The following is a 19080-nucleotide window of genomic DNA, read 5'->3' as shown; positions in this document are numbered from 1 at the left end:
GCTCTCTCTCTCGGGTTGCTTCCAGCCAGGCCTCCCTCCTTCCTCCTTCGGACGGGCTGAAAGCTCGGCTTCCCAGCCAGCTGACTTCCTGCTTTCCTTCGGATGGAGAGACAGAGAGCTTGCTGACTCTCCTCGCTTCTTTTCAGGCCATTGGGCACGTCGTCCCATCCAGGCAAGCCCAGCAAGAATGAAAGCAAGAAAGTGACACGCACCAAACAAAAGCACACAGGCACACCCAGGGTTAAAAACACCTTTAATGGAATGAGGCTTTTCACACCTCGTTAGGAGTTATCAGCAACAAACACAGATAAGGCACAATGAGGAGGAGGACAACAACAATAACACACAACACAATGAAGCCAGCAGGCTGCCGTCTGGTCTGCAGGAGCCAAGGCCAAGGCTGGTTAGGACCACTGGGATGGGCCTCGATCACTCCCATCACAGGTGTGACCTTGTGCCCTTTCCTTTCCTTCTTGGGGAAAGAAAGGAGAGTGACTGCTTGTCGTAGTCATTTCTCTTCTTCTATGTCTGCTTTTGGAAAACCGCATAAGAGGGGTGCACCGGTCCTGGAGGTACTGCAATACCAGGTCGATGCGTGGAGTGGACAGAGCAAGCTCTTCTTCCATCTCCCTGTTCTAAAAATCCATTTAATATATGGTCCCCAGATAGGGGACGTATCAGATATTAAACTGATAAGAACAGATACTACACTTGATCTTAGCCAAAAGGCCGAGAAGCGATAACCGGAAACTCGGGCCTACCCGAGGGCCGCCCGAACGGGCAGAGGGGACGGGCTCGCTGAGAGCTCCACGGGCCGCAGGGGGCCCACTCCTCCGCAGGGCTCTCCCAGGTGGCTGGGGCTGCCAAAATTCACACCTCTGGCCCAGGGCCTGGCTCCCCTGCCTCCACTCCCTCCCTGGACACTTGGCTTCCATCCCCTGGGCCCAGTCTGCTCCTCCTCTAGCCCAAGTGGGCACCAGCAGGTGCTGCTGGTTTGGGGAGAAATCAGCAGCACGGTCGTTTGCATGGCCCCGCCTCTAGGGCGACGCGGGCGAGGCGGGCCACTAGAGGGAGACACAGGCCTTGGCATGGCATATCCGTGCGGCAGCTCGAGCGGCCGTCCCAGAGTCGAGCTGAGCAGAGCAGCAGCTCTCTCTCTCGGGTTGCTTCCAGCCAGGCCTCCCTCCTTCCTCCTTCGGACGGGCTGAAAGCTCGGCTTCCCAGCCAGCTGACTTCCTGCTTTCCTTCGGATGGAGAGACAGAGAGCTTGCTGACTCTCCTCGCTTCTTTTCAGGCCATTGGGCACGTCGTCCCATCCAGGCAAGCCCAGCAAGAATGAAAGCAAGAAAGTGACACGCACCAAACAAAAGCACACAGGCACACCCAGGGTTAAAAACACCTTTAATGGAATGAGGCTTTTCACACCTCGTTAGGAGTTATCAGCAACAAACACAGATAAGGCACAATGAGGAGGAGGACAACAACAATAACACACAACACAATGAAGCCAGCAGGCTGCCGTCTGGTCTGCAGGAGCCAAGGCCAAGGCTGGTTAGGACCACTGGGATGGGCCTCGATCACTCCCATCACAGGTGTGACCTTGTGCCCTTTCCTTTCCTTCTTGGGGAAAGAAAGGAGAGTGACTGCTTGTCGTAGTCATTTCTCTTCTTCTATGTCTGCTTTTGGAAAACCGCATAAGAGGGGTGCACCGGTCCTGGAGGTACTGCAATACCAGGTCGATGCGTGGAGTGGACAGAGCAAGCTCTTCTTCCATCTCCCTGTTCTAAAAATCCATTTAATATATGGTCCCCAGATAGGGGACGTATCAGATATTAAACTGATAAGAACAGATACTACACTTGATCTTAGCCAAAAGGCCGAGAAGCGATAACCGGAAACTCGGGCCTACCCGAGGGCCGCCCGAACGGGCAGAGGGGACGGGCTCGCTGAGAGCTCCACGGGCCGCAGGGGGCCCACTCCTCCGCAGGGCTCTCCCAGGTGGCTGGGGCTGCCAAAATTCACACCTCTGGCCCAGGGCCTGGCTCCCCTGCCTCCACTCCCTCCCTGGACACTTGGCTTCCATCCCCTGGCCCAGTCTGCTCCTCCTCTAGCCCAAGTGGGCACCAGCAGGTGCTGCTGGTTTGGGGAGAAATCAGCAGCACGGTCGTTTGCATGGCCCCGCCTCTAGGGCGACGCGGGCGAGGCGGGCCACTAGAGGGAGACACAGGCCTTGGCATGGCATATCCGTGCGGCAGCTCGAGCGGCCGTCCCAGAGTCGAGCTGAGCAGAGCAGCAGCTCTCTCTCTCGGGTTGCTTCCAGCCAGGCCTCCCTCCTTCCTCCTTCGGACGGGCTGAAAGCTCGGCTTCCCAGCCAGCTGACTTCCTGCTTTCCTTCGGATGGAGAGACAGAGAGCTTGCTGACTCTCCTCGCTTCTTTTCAGGCCATTGGGCACGTCGTCCCATCCAGGCAAGCCCAGCAAGAATGAAAGCAAGAAAGTGACACGCACCAAACAAAAGCACACAGGCACACCCAGGGTTAAAAACACCTTTAATGGAATGAGGCTTTTCACACCTCGTTAGGAGTTATCAGCAACAAACACAGATAAGGCACAATGAGGAGGAGGACAACAACAATAACACACAACACAATGAAGCCAGCAGGCTGCCGTCTGGTCTGCAGGAGCCAAGGCCAAGGCTGGTTAGGACCACTGGGATGGGCCTCGATCACTCCCATCACAGGTGTGACCTTGTGCCCTTTCCTTTCCTTCTTGGGGAAAGAAAGGAGAGTGACTGCTTGTCGTAGTCATTTCTCTTCTTCTATGTCTGCTTTTGGAAAACCGCATAAGAGGGGTGCACCGGTCCTGGAGGTACTGCAATACCAGGTCGATGCGTGGAGTGGACAGAGCAAGCTCTTCTTCCATCTCCCTGTTCTAAAAATCCATTTAATATATGGTCCCCAGATAGGGGACGTATCAGATATTAAACTGATAAGAACAGATACTACACTTGATCTTAGCCAAAAGGCCGAGAAGCGATAACCGGAAACTCGGGCCTACCCGAGGGCCGCCCGAACGGGCAGAGGGGACGGGCTCGCTGAGAGCTCCACGGGCCGCAGGGGCCCACTCCTCCGCAGGGCTCTCCCAGGTGGCTGGGGCTGCCAAAATTCACACCTCTGGCCCAGGGCCTGGCTCCCCTGCCTCCACTCCCTCCCTGGACACTTGGCTTCCATCCCCTGGGCCCAGTCTGCTCCTCCTCTAGCCCAAGTGGGCACCAGCAGGTGCTGCTGGTTTGGGGAGAAATCAGCAGCACGGTCGTTTGCATGGCCCCGCCTCTAGGGCGACGCGGGCGAGGCGGGCCACTAGAGGGAGACACAGGCCTTGGCATGGCATATCCGTGCGGCAGCTCGAGCGGCCGTCCCAGAGTCGAGCTGAGCAGAGCAGCAGCTCTCTCTCTCGGGTTGCTTCCAGCCAGGCCTCCCTCCTTCCTCCTTCGGACGGGCTGAAAGCTCGGCTTCCCAGCCAGCTGACTTCCTGCTTTCCTTCGGATGGAGAGACAGAGAGCTTGCTGACTCTCCTCGCTTCTTTTCAGGCCATTGGGCACGTCGTCCCATCCAGGCAAGCCCAGCAAGAATGAAAGCAAGAAAGTGACACGCACCAAACAAAAGCACACAGGCACACCCAGGGTTAAAAACACCTTTAATGGAATGAGGCTTTTCACACCTCGTTAGGAGTTATCAGCAACAAACACAGATAAGGCACAATGAGGAGGAGGACAACAACAATAACACACAACACAATGAAGCCAGCAGGCTGCCGTCTGGTCTGCAGGAGCCAAGGCCAAGGCTGGTTAGGACCACTGGGATGGGCCTCGATCACTCCCATCACAGGTGTGACCTTGTGCCCTTTCCTTTCCTTCTTGGGGAAAGAAAGGAGAGTGACTGCTTGTCGTAGTCATTTCTCTTCTTCTATGTCTGCTTTTGGAAAACCGCATAAGAGGGGTGCACCGGTCCTGGAGGTACTGCAATACCAGGTCGATGCGTGGAGTGGACAGAGCAAGCTCTTCTTCCATCTCCCTGTTCTAAAAATCCATTTAATATATGGTCCCCAGATAGGGGACGTATCAGATATTAAACTGATAAGAACAGATACTACACTTGATCTTAGCCAAAAGGCCGAGAAGCGATAACCGGAAACTCGGGCCTACCCGAGGGCCGCCCGAACGGGCAGAGGGGACGGGCTCGCTGAGAGCTCCACGGGCCGCAGGGGGCCCACTCCTCCGCAGGGCTCTCCCAGGTGGCTGGGGCTGCCAAAATTCACACCTCTGGCCCAGGGCCTGGCTCCCCTGCCTCCACTCCCTCCCTGGACACTTGGCTTCCATCCCCTGGGCCCAGTCTGCTCCTCCTCTAGCCCAAGTGGGCACCAGCAGGTGCTGCTGGTTTGGGGAGAAATCAGCAGCACGGTCGTTTGCATGGCCCCGCCTCTAGGGCGACGCGGGCGAGGCGGGCCACTAGAGGGAGACACAGGCCTTGGCATGGCATATCCGTGCGGCAGCTCGAGCGGCCGTCCCAGAGTCGAGCTGAGCAGAGCAGCAGCTCTCTCTCTCGGGTTGCTTCCAGCCAGGCCTCCCTCCTTCCTCCTTCGGACGGGCTGAAAGCTCGGCTTCCCAGCCAGCTGACTTCCTGCTTTCCTTCGGATGGAGAGACAGAGAGCTTGCTGACTCTCCTCGCTTCTTTTCAGGCCATTGGGCACGTCGTCCCATCCAGGCAAGCCCAGCAAGAATGAAAGCAAGAAAGTGACACGCACCAAACAAAAGCACACAGGCACACCCAGGGTTAAAAACACCTTTAATGGAATGAGGCTTTTCACACCTCGTTAGGAGTTATCAGCAACAAACACAGATAAGGCACAATGAGGAGGAGGACAACAACAATAACACACAACACAATGAAGCCAGCAGGCTGCCGTCTGGTCTGCAGGAGCCAAGGCCAAGGCTGGTTAGGACCACTGGGATGGGCCTCGATCACTCCCATCACAGGTGTGACCTTGTGCCCTTTCCTTTCCTTCTTGGGGAAAGAAAGGAGAGTGACTGCTTGTCGTAGTCATTTCTCTTCTTCTATGTCTGCTTTTGGAAAACCGCATAAGAGGGGTGCACCGGTCCTGGAGGTACTGCAATACCAGGTCGATGCGTGGAGTGGACAGAGCAAGCTCTTCTTCCATCTCCCTGTTCTAAAAATCCATTTAATATATGGTCCCCAGATAGGGGACGTATCAGATATTAAACTGATAAGAACAGATACTACACTTGATCTTAGCCAAAAGGCCGAGAAGCGATAACCGGAAACTCGGGCCTACCCGAGGGCCGCCCGAACGGGCAGAGGGGACGGGCTCGCTGAGAGCTCCACGGGCCGCAGGGGGCCCACTCCTCCGCAGGGCTCTCCCAGGTGGCTGGGGCTGCCAAAATTCACACCTCTGGCCCAGGGCCTGGCTCCCCTGCCTCCACTCCCTCCCTGGACACTTGGCTTCCATCCCCTGGGCCCAGTCTGCTCCTCCTCTAGCCCAAGTGGGCACCAGCAGGTGCTGCTGGTTTGGGGAGAAATCAGCAGCACGGTCGTTTGCATGGCCCCGCCTCTAGGGCGACGCGGGCGAGGCGGGCCACTAGAGGGAGACACAGGCCTTGGCATGGCATATCCGTGCGGCAGCTCGAGCGGCCGTCCCAGAGTCGAGCTGAGCAGAGCAGCAGCTCTCTCTCTCGGGTTGCTTCCAGCCAGGCCTCCCTCCTTCCTCCTTCGGACGGGCTGAAAGCTCGGCTTCCCAGCCAGCTGACTTCCTGCTTTCCTTCGGATGGAGAGACAGAGAGCTTGCTGACTCTCCTCGCTTCTTTTCAGGCCATTGGGCACGTCGTCCCATCCAGGCAAGCCCAGCAAGAATGAAAGCAAGAAAGTGACACGCACCAAACAAAAGCACACAGGCACACCCAGGGTTAAAAACACCTTTAATGGAATGAGGCTTTTCACACCTCGTTAGGAGTTATCAGCAACAAACACAGATAAGGCACAATGAGGAGGAGGACAACAACAATAACACACAACACAATGAAGCCAGCAGGCTGCCGTCTGGTCTGCAGGAGCCAAGGCCAAGGCTGGTTAGGACCACTGGGATGGGCCTCGATCACTCCCATCACAGGTGTGACCTTGTGCCCTTTCCTTTCCTTCTTGGGGAAAGAAAGGAGAGTGACTGCTTGTCGTAGTCATTTCTCTTCTTCTATGTCTGCTTTTGGAAAACCGCATAAGAGGGGTGCACCGGTCCTGGAGGTACTGCAATACCAGGTCGATGCGTGGAGTGGACAGAGCAAGCTCTTCTTCCATCTCCCTGTTCTAAAAATCCATTTAATATATGGTCCCCAGATAGGGGACGTATCAGATATTAAACTGATAAGAACAGATACTACACTTGATCTTAGCCAAAAGGCCGAGAAGCGATAACCGGAAACTCGGGCCTACCCGAGGGCCGCCCGAACGGGCAGAGGGGACGGGCTCGCTGAGAGCTCCACGGGCCGCAGGGGGCCCACTCCTCCGCAGGGCTCTCCCAGGTGGCTGGGGCTGCCAAAATTCACACCTCTGGCCCAGGGCCTGGCTCCCCTGCCTCCACTCCCTCCCTGGACACTTGGCTTCCATCCCCTGGGCCCAGTCTGCTCCTCCTCTAGCCCAAGTGGGCACCAGCAGGTGCTGCTGGTTTGGGGAGAAATCAGCAGCACGGTCGTTTGCATGGCCCCGCCTCTAGGGCGACGCGGGCGAGGCGGGCCACTAGAGGGAGACACAGGCCTTGGCATGGCATATCCGTGCGGCAGCTCGAGCGGCCGTCCCAGAGTCGAGCTGAGCAGAGCAGCAGCTCTCTCTCTCGGGTTGCTTCCAGCCAGGCCTCCCTCCTTCCTCCTTCGGACGGGCTGAAAGCTCGGCTTCCCAGCCAGCTGACTTCCTGCTTTCCTTCGGATGGAGAGACAGAGAGCTTGCTGACTCTCCTCGCTTCTTTTCAGGCCATTGGGCACGTCGTCCCATCCAGGCAAGCCCAGCAAGAATGAAAGCAAGAAAGTGACACGCACCAAACAAAAGCACACAGGCACACCCAGGGTTAAAAACACCTTTAATGGAATGAGGCTTTTCACACCTCGTTAGGAGTTATCAGCAACAAACACAGATAAGGCACAATGAGGAGGAGGACAACAACAATAACACACAACACAATGAAGCCAGCAGGCTGCCGTCTGGTCTGCAGGAGCCAAGGCCAAGGCTGGTTAGGACCACTGGGATGGGCCTCGATCACTCCCATCACAGGTGTGACCTTGTGCCCTTTCCTTTCCTTCTTGGGGAAAGAAAGGAGAGTGACTGCTTGTCGTAGTCATTTCTCTTCTTCTATGTCTGCTTTTGGAAAACCGCATAAGAGGGGTGCACCGGTCCTGGAGGTACTGCAATACCAGGTCGATGCGTGGAGTGGACAGAGCAAGCTCTTCTTCCATCTCCCTGTTCTAAAAATCCATTTAATATATGGTCCCCAGATAGGGGACGTATCAGATATTAAACTGATAAGAACAGATACTACACTTGATCTTAGCCAAAAGGCCGAGAAGCGATAACCGGAAACTCGGGCCTACCCGAGGGCCGCCCGAACGGGCAGAGGGGACGGGCTCGCTGAGAGCTCCACGGGCCGCAGGGGGCCCACTCCTCCGCAGGGCTCTCCCAGGTGGCTGGGGCTGCCAAAATTCACACCTCTGGCCCAGGGCCTGGCTCCCCTGCCTCCACTCCCTCCCTGGACACTTGGCTTCCATCCCCTGGGCCCAGTCTGCTCCTCCTCTAGCCCAAGTGGGCACCAGCAGGTGCTGCTGGTTTGGGGAGAAATCAGCAGCACGGTCGTTTGCATGGCCCCGCCTCTAGGGCGACGCGGGCGAGGCGGGCCACTAGAGGGAGACACAGGCCTTGGCATGGCATATCCGTGCGGCAGCTCGAGCGGCCGTCCCAGAGTCGAGCTGAGCAGAGCAGCAGCTCTCTCTCTCGGGTTGCTTCCAGCCAGGCCTCCCTCCTTCCTCCTTCGGACGGGCTGAAAGCTCGGCTTCCCAGCCAGCTGACTTCCTGCTTTCCTTCGGATGGAGAGACAGAGAGCTTGCTGACTCTCCTCGCTTCTTTTCAGGCCATTGGGCACGTCGTCCCATCCAGGCAAGCCCAGCAAGAATGAAAGCAAGAAAGTGACACGCACCAAACAAAAGCACACAGGCACACCCAGGGTTAAAACACCTTTAATGGAATGAGGCTTTTCACACCTCGTTAGGAGTTATCAGCAACAAACACAGATAAGGCACAATGAGGAGGAGGACAACAACAATAACACACAACACAATGAAGCCAGCAGGCTGCCGTCTGGTCTGCAGGAGCCAAGGCCAAGGCTGGTTAGGACCACTGGGATGGGCCTCGATCACTCCCATCACAGGTGTGACCTTGTGCCCTTTCCTTTCCTTCTTGGGGAAAGAAAGGAGAGTGACTGCTTGTCGTAGTCATTTCTCTTCTTCTATGTCTGCTTTTGAAAACCGCATAAGAGGGGTGCACCGGTCCTGGAGGTACTGCAATACCAGGTCGATGCGTGGAGTGGACAGAGCAAGCTCTTCTTCCATCTCCCTGTTCTAAAAATCCATTTAATATATGGTCCCCAGATAGGGGACGTATCAGATATTAAACTGATAAGAACAGATACTACACTTGATCTTAGCCAAAAGGCCGAGAAGCGATAACCGGAAACTCGGGCCTACCCGAGGGCCGCCCGAACGGGCAGAGGGGACGGGCTCGCTGAGAGCTCCACGGGCCGCAGGGGGCCCACTCCTCCGCAGGGCTCTCCCAGGTGGCTGGGGCTGCCAAAATTCACACCTCTGGCCCAGGGCCTGGCTCCCCTGCCTCCACTCCCTCCCTGGACACTTGGCTTCCATCCCCTGGGCCCAGTCTGCTCCTCCTCTAGCCCAAGTGGGCACCAGCAGGTGCTGCTGGTTTGGGGAGAAATCAGCAGCACGGTCGTTTGCATGGCCCCGCCTCTAGGGCGACGCGGGCGAGGCGGGCCACTAGAGGGAGACACAGGCCTTGGCATGGCATATCCGTGCGGCAGCTCGAGCGGCCGTCCCAGAGTCGAGCTGAGCAGAGCAGCAGCTCTCTCTCTCGGGTTGCTTCCAGCCAGGCCTCCCTCCTTCCTCCTTCGGACGGGCTGAAAGCTCGGCTTCCCAGCCAGCTGACTTCCTGCTTTCCTTCGGATGGAGAGACAGAGAGCTTGCTGACTCTCCTCGCTTCTTTTCAGGCCATTGGGCACGTCGTCCCATCCAGGCAAGCCCAGCAAGAATGAAAGCAAGAAAGTGACACGCACCAAACAAAAGCACACAGGCACACCCAGGGTTAAAAACACCTTTAATGGAATGAGGCTTTTCACACCTCGTTAGGAGTTATCAGCAACAAACACAGATAAGGCACAATGAGGAGGAGGACAACAACAATAACACACAACACAATGAAGCCAGCAGGCTGCCGTCTGGTCTGCAGGAGCCAAGGCCAAGGCTGGTTAGGACCACTGGGATGGGCCTCGATCACTCCCATCACAGTGTGACCTTGTGCCCTTTCCTTTCCTTCTTGGGGAAAGAAAGGAGAGTGACTGCTTGTCGTAGTCATTTCTCTTCTTCTATGTCTGCTTTTGGAAAACCGCATAAGAGGGGTGCACCGGTCCTGGAGGTACTGCAATACCAGGTCGATGCGTGGAGTGGACAGAGCAAGCTCTTCTTCCATCTCCCTGTTCTAAAAATCCATTTAATATATGGTCCCCAGATAGGGGACGTATCAGATATTAAACTGATAAGAACAGATACTACACTTGATCTTAGCCAAAAGGCCGAGAAGCGATAACCGGAAACTCGGGCCTACCCGAGGGCCGCCCGAACGGGCAGAGGGGACGGGCTCGCTGAGAGCTCCACGGGCCGCAGGGGGCCCACTCCTCCGCAGGGCTCTCCCAGGTGGCTGGGGCTGCCAAAATTCACACCTCTGGCCCAGGGCCTGGCTCCCCTGCCTCCACTCCCTCCCTGGACACTTGCTTCCATCCCCTGGGCCCAGTCTGCTCCTCCTCTAGCCCAAGTGGGCACCAGCAGGTGCTGCTGGTTTGGGGAGAAATCAGCAGCACGGTCGTTTGCATGGCCCCGCCTCTAGGGCGACGCGGGCGAGGCGGGCCACTAGAGGGAGACACAGGCCTTGGCATGGCATATCCGTGCGGCAGCTCGAGCGGCCGTCCCAGAGTCGAGCTGAGCAGAGCAGCAGCTCTCTCTCTCGGGTTGCTTCCAGCCAGGCCTCCCTCCTTCCCTCCTTCGGACGGGCTGAAAGCTCGGCTTCCCAGCCAGCTGACTTCCTGCTTTCCTTCGGATGGAGAGACAGAGAGCTTGCTGACTCTCCTCGCTTCTTTTCAGGCCATTGGGCACGTCGTCCCATCCAGGCAAGCCCAGCAAGAATGAAAGCAAGAAAGTGACACGCACCAAACAAAAGCACACAGGCACACCCAGGGTTAAAAACACCTTTAATGGAATGAGGCTTTTCACACCTCGTTAGGAGTTATCAGCAACAAACACAGATAAGGCACAATGAGGAGGAGGACAACAACAATAACACACAACACAATGAAGCCAGCAGGCTGCCGTCTGGTCTGCAGGAGCCAAGGCCAAGGCTGGTTAGGACCACTGGGATGGGCCTCGATCACTCCCATCACAGGTGTGACCTTGTGCCCTTTCCTTTCCTTCTTGGGGAAAGAAAGGAGAGTGACTGCTTGTCGTAGTCATTTCTCTTCTTCTATGTCTGCTTTTGGAAAACCGCATAAGAGGGGTGCACCGGTCCTGGAGGTACTGCAATACCAGGTCGATGCGTGGAGTGGACAGAGCAAGCTCTTCTTCCATCTCCCTGTTCTAAAAATCCATTTAATATATGGTCCCCAGATAGGGGACGTATCAGATATTAAACTGATAAGAACAGATACTACACTTGATCTTAGCCAAAAGGCCGAGAAGCGATAACCGGAAACTCGGGCCTACCCGAGGGCCGCCCGAACGGGCAGAGGGGACGGGCTCGCTGAGAGCTCCACGGGCCGCAGGGGGCCCACTCCTCCGCAGGGCTCTCCCAGGTGGCTGGGGCTGCCAAAATTCACACCTCTGGCCCAGGGCCTGGCTCCCCTGCCTCCACTCCCTCCCTGGACACTTGGCTTCCATCCCCTGGGCCCAGTCTGCTCCTCCTCTAGCCCAAGTGGGCACCAGCAGGTGCTGCTGGTTTGGGGAGAAATCAGCAGCACGGTCGTTTGCATGGCCCCGCCTCTAGGGCGACGCGGGCGAGGCGGGCCACTAGAGGGAGACACAGGCCTTGGCATGGCATATCCGTGCGGCAGCTCGAGCGGCCGTCCCAGAGTCGAGCTGAGCAGAGCAGCAGCTCTCTCTCTCGGGTTGCTTCCAGCCAGGCCTCCCTCCTTCCTCCTTCGGACGGGCTGAAAGCTCGGCTTCCCAGCCAGCTGACTTCCTGCTTTCCTTCGGATGGAGAGACAGAGAGCTTGCTGACTCTCCTCGCTTCTTTTCAGGCCATTGGGCACGTCGTCCCATCCAGGCAAGCCCAGCAAGAATGAAAGCAAGAAAGTGACACGCACCAAACAAAAGCACACAGGCACACCCAGGGTTAAAAACACCTTTAATGGAATGAGGCTTTTCACACCTCGTTAGGAGTTATCAGCAACAAACACAGATAAGGCACAATGAGGAGGAGGACAACAACAATAACACACAACACAATGAAGCCAGCAGGCTGCCGTCTGGTCTGCAGGAGCCAAGGCCAAGGCTGGTTAGGACCACTGGGATGGGCCTCGATCACTCCCATCACAGGTGTGACCTTGTGCCCTTTCCTTTCCTTCTTGGGGAAAGAAAGGAGAGTGACTGCTTGTCGTAGTCATTTCTCTTCTTCTATGTCTGCTTTTGGAAAACCGCATAAGAGGGGTGCACCGGTCCTGGAGGTACTGCAATACCAGGTCGATGCGTGGAGTGGACAGAGCAAGCTCTTCTTCCATCTCCCTGTTCTAAAAATCCATTTAATATATGGTCCCCAGATAGGGGACGTATCAGATATTAAACTGATAAGAACAGATACTACACTTGATCTTAGCCAAAAGGCCGAGAAGCGATAACCGGAAACTCGGGCCTACCCGAGGGCCGCCCGAACGGGCAGAGGGGACGGGCTCGCTGAGAGCTCCACGGGCCGCAGGGGGCCCACTCCTCCGCAGGGCTCTCCCAGGTGGCTGGGGCTGCCAAAATTCACACCTCTGGCCCAGGGCCTGGCTCCCCTGCCTCCACTCCCTCCCTGGACACTTGGCTTCCATCCCCTGGGCCCAGTCTGCTCCTCCTCTAGCCCAAGTGGGCACCAGCAGGTGCTGCTGGTTTGGGGAGAAATCAGCAGCACGGTCGTTTGCATGGCCCCGCCTCTAGGGCGACGCGGGCGAGGCGGGCCACTAGAGGGAGACACAGGCCTTGGCATGGCATATCCGTGCGGCAGCTCGAGCGGCCGTCCCAGAGTCGAGCTGAGCAGAGCAGCAGCTCTCTCTCTCGGGTTGCTTCCAGCCAGGCCTCCCTCCTTCCTCCTTCGGACGGGCTGAAAGCTCGGCTTCCCAGCCAGCTGACTTCCTGCTTTCCTTCGGATGGAGAGACAGAGAGCTTGCTGACTCTCCTCGCTTCTTTTCAGGCCATTGGGCACGTCGTCCCATCCAGGCAAGCCCAGCAAGAATGAAAGCAAGAAAGTGACACGCACCAAACAAAAGCACACAGGCACACCCAGGGTTAAAAACACCTTTAATGGAATGAGGCTTTTCACACCTCGTTAGGAGTTATCAGCAACAAACACAGATAAGGCACAATGAGGAGGAGGACAACAACAATAACACACAACACAATGAAGCCAGCAGGCTGCCGTCTGGTCTGCAGGAGCCAAGGCCAAGGCTGGTTAGGACCACTGGGATGGCCTCGATCACTCCCATCACAGGTGTGACCTTGTGCCCTTTCCTTTCCTTCTTGGGGAAAGAAAGGAGAGTGACTGCTTGTCGTAGTCATTTCTCTTCTTCTATGTCTGCTTTTGGAAAACCGCATAAGAGGGGTGCACCGGTCCTGGAGGTACTGCAATACCAGGTCGATGCGTGGAGTGGACAGAGCAAGCTCTTCTTCCATCTCCCTGTCTAAAAATCCATTTAATATATGGTCCCCAGATAGGGGACGTATCAGATATTAAACTGATAAGAACAGATACTACACTTGATCTTAGCCAAAAGGCCGAGAAGCGATAACCGGAAACTCGGGCCTACCCGAGGGCCGCCCGAACGGGCAGAGGGGACGGGCTCGCTGAGAGCTCCACGGGCCGCAGGGGGCCCACTCCTCCGCAGGGCTCTCCCAGGTGGCTGGGGCTGCCAAAATTCACACCTCTGGCCCAGGGCCTGGCTCCCCTGCCTCCACTCCCTCCCTGGACACTTGGCTTCCATCCCCTGGGCCCAGTCTGCTCCTCCTCTAGCCCAAGTGGGCACCAGCAGGTGCTGCTGGTTTGGGGAGAAATCAGCAGCACGGTCGTTTGCATGGCCCCGCCTCTAGGGCGACGCGGGCGAGGCGGGCCACTAGAGGGAGACACAGGCCTTGGCATGGCATATCCGTGCGGCAGCTCGAGCGGCCGTCCCAGAGTCGAGCTGAGCAGAGCAGCAGCTCTCTCTCTCGGGTTGCTTCCAGCCAGGCCTCCCTCCTTCCTCCTTCGGACGGGCTGAAAGCTCGGCTTCCCAGCCAGCTGACTTCCTGCTTTCCTTCGGATGGAGAGACAGAGAGCTTGCTGACTCTCCTCGCTTCTTTTCAGGCCATTGGGCACGTCGTCCCATCCAGGCAAGCCCAGCAAGAATGAAAGCAAGAAAGTGACACGCACCAAACAAAAGCACACAGGCACACCCAGGGTTAAAAACACCTTTAATGGAATGAGGCTTTTCACACCTCGTTAGGAGTTATCAGCAACAAACACAGATAAGGCACAATGAGGAGGAGGACAACAACAATAACACACAACACAATGAAGCCAGCAGGCTGCCGTCTGGTCTGCAGGAGCCAAGGCCAAGGCTGGTTAGGACCACTGGGATGGGCCTCGATCACTCCCATCACAGGTGTGACCTTGTGCCCTTTCCTTTCCTTCTTGGGGAAAGAAAGGAGAGTGACTGCTTGTCGTAGTCATTTCTCTTCTTCTATGTCTGCTTTTGGAAAACCGCATAAGAGGGGTGCACCGGTCCTGGAGGTACTGCAATACCAGGTCGATGCGTGGAGTGGACAGAGCAAGCTCTTCTTCCATCTCCCTGTTCTAAAAATCCATTTAATATATGGTCCCCAGATAGGGGACGTATCAGATATTAAACTGATAAGAACAGATACTACACTTGATCTTAGCCAAAAGGCCGAGAAGCGATAACCGGAAACTCGGGCCTACCCGAGGGCCGCCCGAACGGGCAGAGGGGACGGGCTCGCTGAGAGCTCCACGGCCGCAGGGGGCCCACTCCTCCGCAGGGCTCTCCCAGGTGGCTGGGGCTGCCAAAATTCACACCTCTGGCCCAGGGCCTGGCTCCCTGCCTCCACTCCCTCCCTGGACACTTGGGCTTCCATCCCTGGGCCCAGTCTGCTCCTCCTCTAGCCCAAGTGGGCACCAGCAGGTGCTGCTGGTTTGGGGAGAAATCAGCAGCACGGTCGTTTGCATGGCCCCGCCTCTAGGGCGACGCGGGCGAGGCGGGCCACTAGAGGGAGACACAGCCTTGGCATGGCATATCCGTGCGGCAGCTCGAGCGGCCGTCCCAGAGTCGAGCTGAGCAGAGCAGCAGCTCTCTCTCTCGGGTTGCTTCCAGCCAGGCCTCCCTCCTTCCTCCTTCGGACGGGCTGAAAGCTCGGCTTCCCAGCCAGCTGACTTCCTGCTTTCCCTTCGGATGGAGAGACAGAGAGCTTGCTGACTCTCCTCGCTTCTTTTCAGGCCATTGGGCACGTCGTCCCATCCAGGCAAGCCCAGCAAGAATGAAAGCAAGGAAAGTGACACGCACCAAACAAAAGCACACAGGCACACCCAGGGTTAAAAACACCTTTAATGGAATGAGGCTTTTCACACCTCGTTAGGAGTTATCAGCAACAAACACAGATAAGGCACAATGAGGAGGAGGACAACAACAATAACACACAACACAATGAAGCCAGCAGGCTGCCGTCTGGTCTGCAGGAGCCAAGGCCAAGGCTGGTTAGGACCACTGGGATGGGCCTCGATCACTCCCATCACAGGTGTGACCTTGTGCCCTTTCCTTTCCTTCTTGGGGAAAGAAAGGAGAGTGACTGCTTGTCGTAGTCATTTCTCTCTTCTATGTCTGCTTTTGGAAAACCGCATAAGAGGGGTGCACCGGTCCTGGAGGTACTGCAATACCAGGTCGATGCGTGGAGTGGACAGAGCAAGCTCTTCTTCCATCTCCCTGTTCTAAAAATCCATTTAATATATGGTCCCCAGATAGGGGACGTATCAGATATTAAACTGATAAGAACAGATACTACACTTGATCTTAGCCAAAAGGCCGAGAAGCGATAACGGAAACTCGGGCCTACCCGAGGGCCGCCCGAACGGGCAGAGGGGACGGGCTCGCTGAGAGCTCCACGGCCGCAGGGGGCCCACTCCTCCGCAGGGCTCTCCCAGGTGGCTGGGGCTGCCAAAATTCACACCTCTGGCCCAGGGCCTGGCTCCCCTGCCTCCACTCCCTCCCTGGACACTTGGCTTCCATCCCCTGGGCCCAGTCTGCTCCTCCTCTAGCCCAAGTGGGCACCAGCAGGTGCTGCTGGTTTGGGGAGAAATCAGCAGCACGGTCGTTTGCATGGCCCCGCCTCTAGGGCGACGCGGGCGAGGCGGGCCACTAGAGGGAGACACAGGCCTTGGCATGGCATATCCGTGCGGCAGCTCGAGCGGCCGTCCCAGAGTCGAGCTGAGCAGAGCAGCAGCTCTCTCTCTCGGGTTGCTTCCAGCCAGGCCTCCCTCCTTCCTCCTTCGGACGGGCTGAAAGCTCGGCTACCCAGCCAGCTGACTTCCTGCTTTCCTTCGGATGGAGAGACAGAGAGCTTGCTGACTCTCCTCGCTTCTTTTCAGGCCATTGGGCACGTCGTCCCATCCAGGCAAGCCCAGCAAGAATGAAAAGCAAGAAAGTGACACGCACCAAACAAAAGCACACAGGCACACCCAGGGTTAAAAACACCTTTAATGGAATGAGGCTTTTCACACCTCGTTAGGAGTTATCAGCAACAAACACAGATAAGGCACAATGAGGAGGAGGACAACAACAATAACACACAACACAATGAAGCCAGCAGGCTGCCGTCTGGTCTGCAGGAGCCAAGGCCAAGGCTGGTTAGGACCACTGGGATGGGCCTCGATCACTCCCATCACAGGTGTGACCTTGTGCCCTTTCCTTTCCTTCTTGGGGAAAGAAAGGAGAGTGACTGCTTGTCGTAGTCATTTCTCTTCTTCTATGTCTGCTTTTGGAAAACCGCATAAGAGGGGTGCACCGGTCCTGGAGGTACTGCAATACCAGGTCGATGCGTGGAGTGGACAGAGCAAGCTCTTCTTCCATCTCCCTGTTCTAAAAATCCATTTAATATATGGTCCCCAGATAGGGGACGTATCAGATATTAAACTGATAAGAACAGATACTACACTTGATCTTAGCAAAAGGCCGAGAAGCGATAACCGGAAACTCGGGCCTACCCGAGGGCCGCCCGAACGGGCAGAGGGGACGGGCTCGCTGAGAGCTCCACGGGCCGCAGGGGGCCCACTCCTCCGCAGGGCTCTCCCAGGTGGCTGGGGCTGCCAAAATTCACACCTCTGGCCCCAGGGCCTGGCTCCCCTGCCTCCACTCCCTCCCTGGACACTTGGCTTCCATCCCCTGGGCCCAGTCTGCTCCTCCTCTAGCCCAAGTGGGCACCAGCAGGTGCTGCTGGTTTGGGAGAAATCAGCAGCACGGTCGTTGCATGGCCCCGCCTCTAGGGCGACGCGGGCGAGGCGGGCCACTAGAGGGAGACACAGGCCTTGGCCATGGCATATCCGTGCGGCAGCTCGAGCGGCCGTCCCAGAGTCGAGCTGAGCAGAGCAGCAGCTCTCTCTCTCGGGTTGCTTCCAGCCAGGCCTCCCTCCTTCCTCCTTCGGACGGGCTGAAAGCTCGGCTTCCCAGCCAGCTGACTTCCTGCTTTCTTCGGATGGAGAGACAGAGAGCTTGCTGACTCTCCTCGCTTCTTTTCAGGCCATTGGGCACGTCGTCCCATCCAGGCAAGCCCAGCAAGAATGAAAGCAAGAAAGTGACACGCACCAAACAAAAGCACACAGGCACACCCAGGGTTAAAACACCTTTAATGGGAATGAGGCTTTTCACACCTCGTTAGGAGTTATCAGCAACAAACACAGATAAGGCACAATGAGGAGGAGGACAACAACAATAACACACAACACAATGAAGCCAGCAGGCTGCCGTCTGGTCTGCAGGAGCCCAAGGCCAAGGCTGGTTAGGACCACTGGGATGGGCCTCGATCACTCCCATCACAGGTGTGACCTTGTGCCCTTTCCTTTCCTTCTTGGGGAAAGAAAGGAGAGTGACTGCTTGTCGTAGTCATTTCTCTTCTTCTATGTCTGCTTTTGGAAAACCGCATAAGAGGGGTGCACCGGTCCTGGAGGTACTGCAATACCAGGTCGATGCGTGGAGTGGACAGAGCAAGCTCTTCTTCATCTCCCTGTTCTAAAAATCCATTTAATATATGGTCCAGATAGGGGACGTATCAGATATTAAACTGATAAGAACAGATACTACACTTGATCTTAGCCAAAAGGCCGAGAAGCGATAACCGGAAACTCGGGCCTACCCGAGGGCCGCCCGAACGGGCAGAGGGGACGGGCTCGCTGAGAGCTCCACGGGCCGCAGGGGGCCCACTCCTCCGCAGGGCTCTCCCAGGTGGCTGGGGCTGCCAAAATTCACACCTCTGGCCCAGGGCCTGGCTCCCCTGCCTCCACTCCCTCCTGGACACTTGGCTTCCATCCCCTGGGCCCAGTCTGCTCCTCCTCTAGCCCAAGTGGGCACCAGCAGGTGCTGCTGGTTTGGGGAGAAATCAGCAGCACGGTCGTTTGCATGGCCCCGCCTCTAGGGCGACGCGGGCGAGGCGGGCCACTAGAGGAGACACAGGCCTTGGCATGGCATATCCGTGCGGCAGCTCGAGCGGCCGTCCCAGAGTCGAGCTGAGCAGAGCAGCAGCTCTCTCTCTCGGGTTGCTTCCAGCCAGGCCTCCCTCCTTCCTCCTTCGGACGGGCTGAAAGCTCGGCTTCCAGCCAGCTGACTTCCTGCTTTCCTTCGGATGGAGAGACAGAGAGCTTGCTGACTCTCCTCGCTTCTTTTCAGGCCATTGGGCACGTCGTCCCATCCAGGCAAGCCCAGCAAGAATGAAAGCAAGAAAGTGACACGCACCAAACAAAAGCACACAGGCACACCCAGGGTTAAAAACACCTTTAATGGAATGAGGCTTTTCACACCTCGTTAGGAGTTATCAGCAACAAACACAGATAAGGCACAATGAGGAGGAGGACAACAACAATAACACACAACACAATGAAGCCAGCAGGCTGCCGTCTGGTCTGCAGGAGCCAAGGCCAAGGCTGGTTAGGACCACTGGGATGGGCCTCGATCACTCCCATCACAGGTGTGACCTTGTGCCCTTTCCTTTCCTTCTTGGGAAAGAAAGGAGAGTGACTGCTTGTCGTAGTCATTTCTCTTCTTCTATGTCTGCTTTTGGAAAACCGCATAAGAGGGGTGCACCGGTCCTGGAGGTACTGCAATACCAGGTCGATGCGTGGAGTGGACAGAGCAAGCTCTTCTTCCATCTCCCTGTTCTAAAAATCCATTTAATATATGGTCCCAGATAGGGGACGTATCAGATATTAAACTGATAAGAACAGATACTACACTTGATCTTAGCCAAAAAGGC

At 56.6% G+C, this 19080-nt stretch overlaps 16 non-coding genes and 1 pseudogene across 16 annotated transcripts; all 17 read right to left on the bottom strand.

Annotated features, from left to right (window-relative positions):
* Positions 1-550: 550 nt before the first annotated feature.
* On the bottom strand, positions 551-741 carry LOC149431579 (U2 spliceosomal RNA). Its single transcript, XR_016309200.1, has one exon. It is a non-coding gene; the product is annotated as a U2 spliceosomal RNA (small nuclear RNA).
* Positions 742-1698: 957 nt separating this feature from the next.
* LOC149431578 (U2 spliceosomal RNA) lies at positions 1699-1889 on the bottom strand. The gene has a single exon (XR_016309199.1). It is a non-coding gene; the product is annotated as a U2 spliceosomal RNA (small nuclear RNA).
* A 956-nt stretch (positions 1890-2845) lies between these two features.
* LOC149431577 (U2 spliceosomal RNA) lies at positions 2846-3036 on the bottom strand. Its single transcript, XR_016309198.1, has one exon. It is a non-coding gene; the product is annotated as a U2 spliceosomal RNA (small nuclear RNA).
* Positions 3037-3992: 956 nt separating this feature from the next.
* On the bottom strand, positions 3993-4183 carry LOC149431576 (U2 spliceosomal RNA). Its single transcript, XR_016309197.1, has one exon. It is a non-coding gene; the product is annotated as a U2 spliceosomal RNA (small nuclear RNA).
* A 957-nt stretch (positions 4184-5140) lies between these two features.
* Positions 5141-5331, bottom strand: LOC149431575 (U2 spliceosomal RNA). Its single transcript, XR_016309196.1, has one exon. It is a non-coding gene; the product is annotated as a U2 spliceosomal RNA (small nuclear RNA).
* A 957-nt stretch (positions 5332-6288) lies between these two features.
* LOC149431574 (U2 spliceosomal RNA) lies at positions 6289-6479 on the bottom strand. The gene has a single exon (XR_016309195.1). It is a non-coding gene; the product is annotated as a U2 spliceosomal RNA (small nuclear RNA).
* Positions 6480-7436: 957 nt separating this feature from the next.
* LOC149431573 (U2 spliceosomal RNA) lies at positions 7437-7627 on the bottom strand. The gene has a single exon (XR_016309194.1). It is a non-coding gene; the product is annotated as a U2 spliceosomal RNA (small nuclear RNA).
* Positions 7628-8582: 955 nt separating this feature from the next.
* On the bottom strand, positions 8583-8773 carry LOC149431572 (U2 spliceosomal RNA). The gene has a single exon (XR_016309193.1). It is a non-coding gene; the product is annotated as a U2 spliceosomal RNA (small nuclear RNA).
* Positions 8774-9729: 956 nt separating this feature from the next.
* Positions 9730-9920, bottom strand: LOC149431571 (U2 spliceosomal RNA). The gene has a single exon (XR_016309237.1). It is a non-coding gene; the product is annotated as a U2 spliceosomal RNA (small nuclear RNA).
* Positions 9921-10877: 957 nt separating this feature from the next.
* LOC149431570 (U2 spliceosomal RNA) lies at positions 10878-11068 on the bottom strand. The gene has a single exon (XR_016309225.1). It is a non-coding gene; the product is annotated as a U2 spliceosomal RNA (small nuclear RNA).
* Positions 11069-12025: 957 nt separating this feature from the next.
* Positions 12026-12216, bottom strand: LOC149431569 (U2 spliceosomal RNA). Its single transcript, XR_016309214.1, has one exon. It is a non-coding gene; the product is annotated as a U2 spliceosomal RNA (small nuclear RNA).
* A 956-nt stretch (positions 12217-13172) lies between these two features.
* Positions 13173-13362, bottom strand: LOC149431568 (U2 spliceosomal RNA). The gene has a single exon (XR_016309239.1). It is a non-coding gene; the product is annotated as a U2 spliceosomal RNA (small nuclear RNA).
* Positions 13363-14319: 957 nt separating this feature from the next.
* LOC149431567 (U2 spliceosomal RNA) lies at positions 14320-14510 on the bottom strand. Its single transcript, XR_016309203.1, has one exon. It is a non-coding gene; the product is annotated as a U2 spliceosomal RNA (small nuclear RNA).
* Positions 14511-15465: 955 nt separating this feature from the next.
* Positions 15466-15656, bottom strand: LOC149431566 (U2 spliceosomal RNA). Its single transcript, XR_016309192.1, has one exon. It is a non-coding gene; the product is annotated as a U2 spliceosomal RNA (small nuclear RNA).
* A 956-nt stretch (positions 15657-16612) lies between these two features.
* Positions 16613-16802, bottom strand: LOC149431565 (U2 spliceosomal RNA). Its single transcript, XR_016309240.1, has one exon. It is a non-coding gene; the product is annotated as a U2 spliceosomal RNA (small nuclear RNA).
* Positions 16803-17759: 957 nt separating this feature from the next.
* Positions 17760-17947, bottom strand: LOC149431564 (U2 spliceosomal RNA). The gene has a single exon (XR_016309241.1). It is a non-coding gene; the product is annotated as a U2 spliceosomal RNA (small nuclear RNA).
* Positions 17948-18900: 953 nt separating this feature from the next.
* LOC149431563 (U2 spliceosomal RNA) lies at positions 18901-19080 on the bottom strand (annotated as a pseudogene; the record flags this gene model as incomplete).

The sequence above is a fragment of the Staurois parvus genome, unplaced genomic scaffold (genome assembly GCF_062004578.1).
Source record: "Staurois parvus isolate SC_StPar_1 unplaced genomic scaffold, SC_StPar_1.0 ptg002205l, whole genome shotgun sequence".
NCBI lineage: Eukaryota > Metazoa > Chordata > Amphibia > Anura > Ranidae > Staurois > Staurois parvus.
The sequence above is the reverse complement of the archived record's forward strand: the minus strand, read 5'-3'. Positions and strand labels throughout refer to the sequence as shown.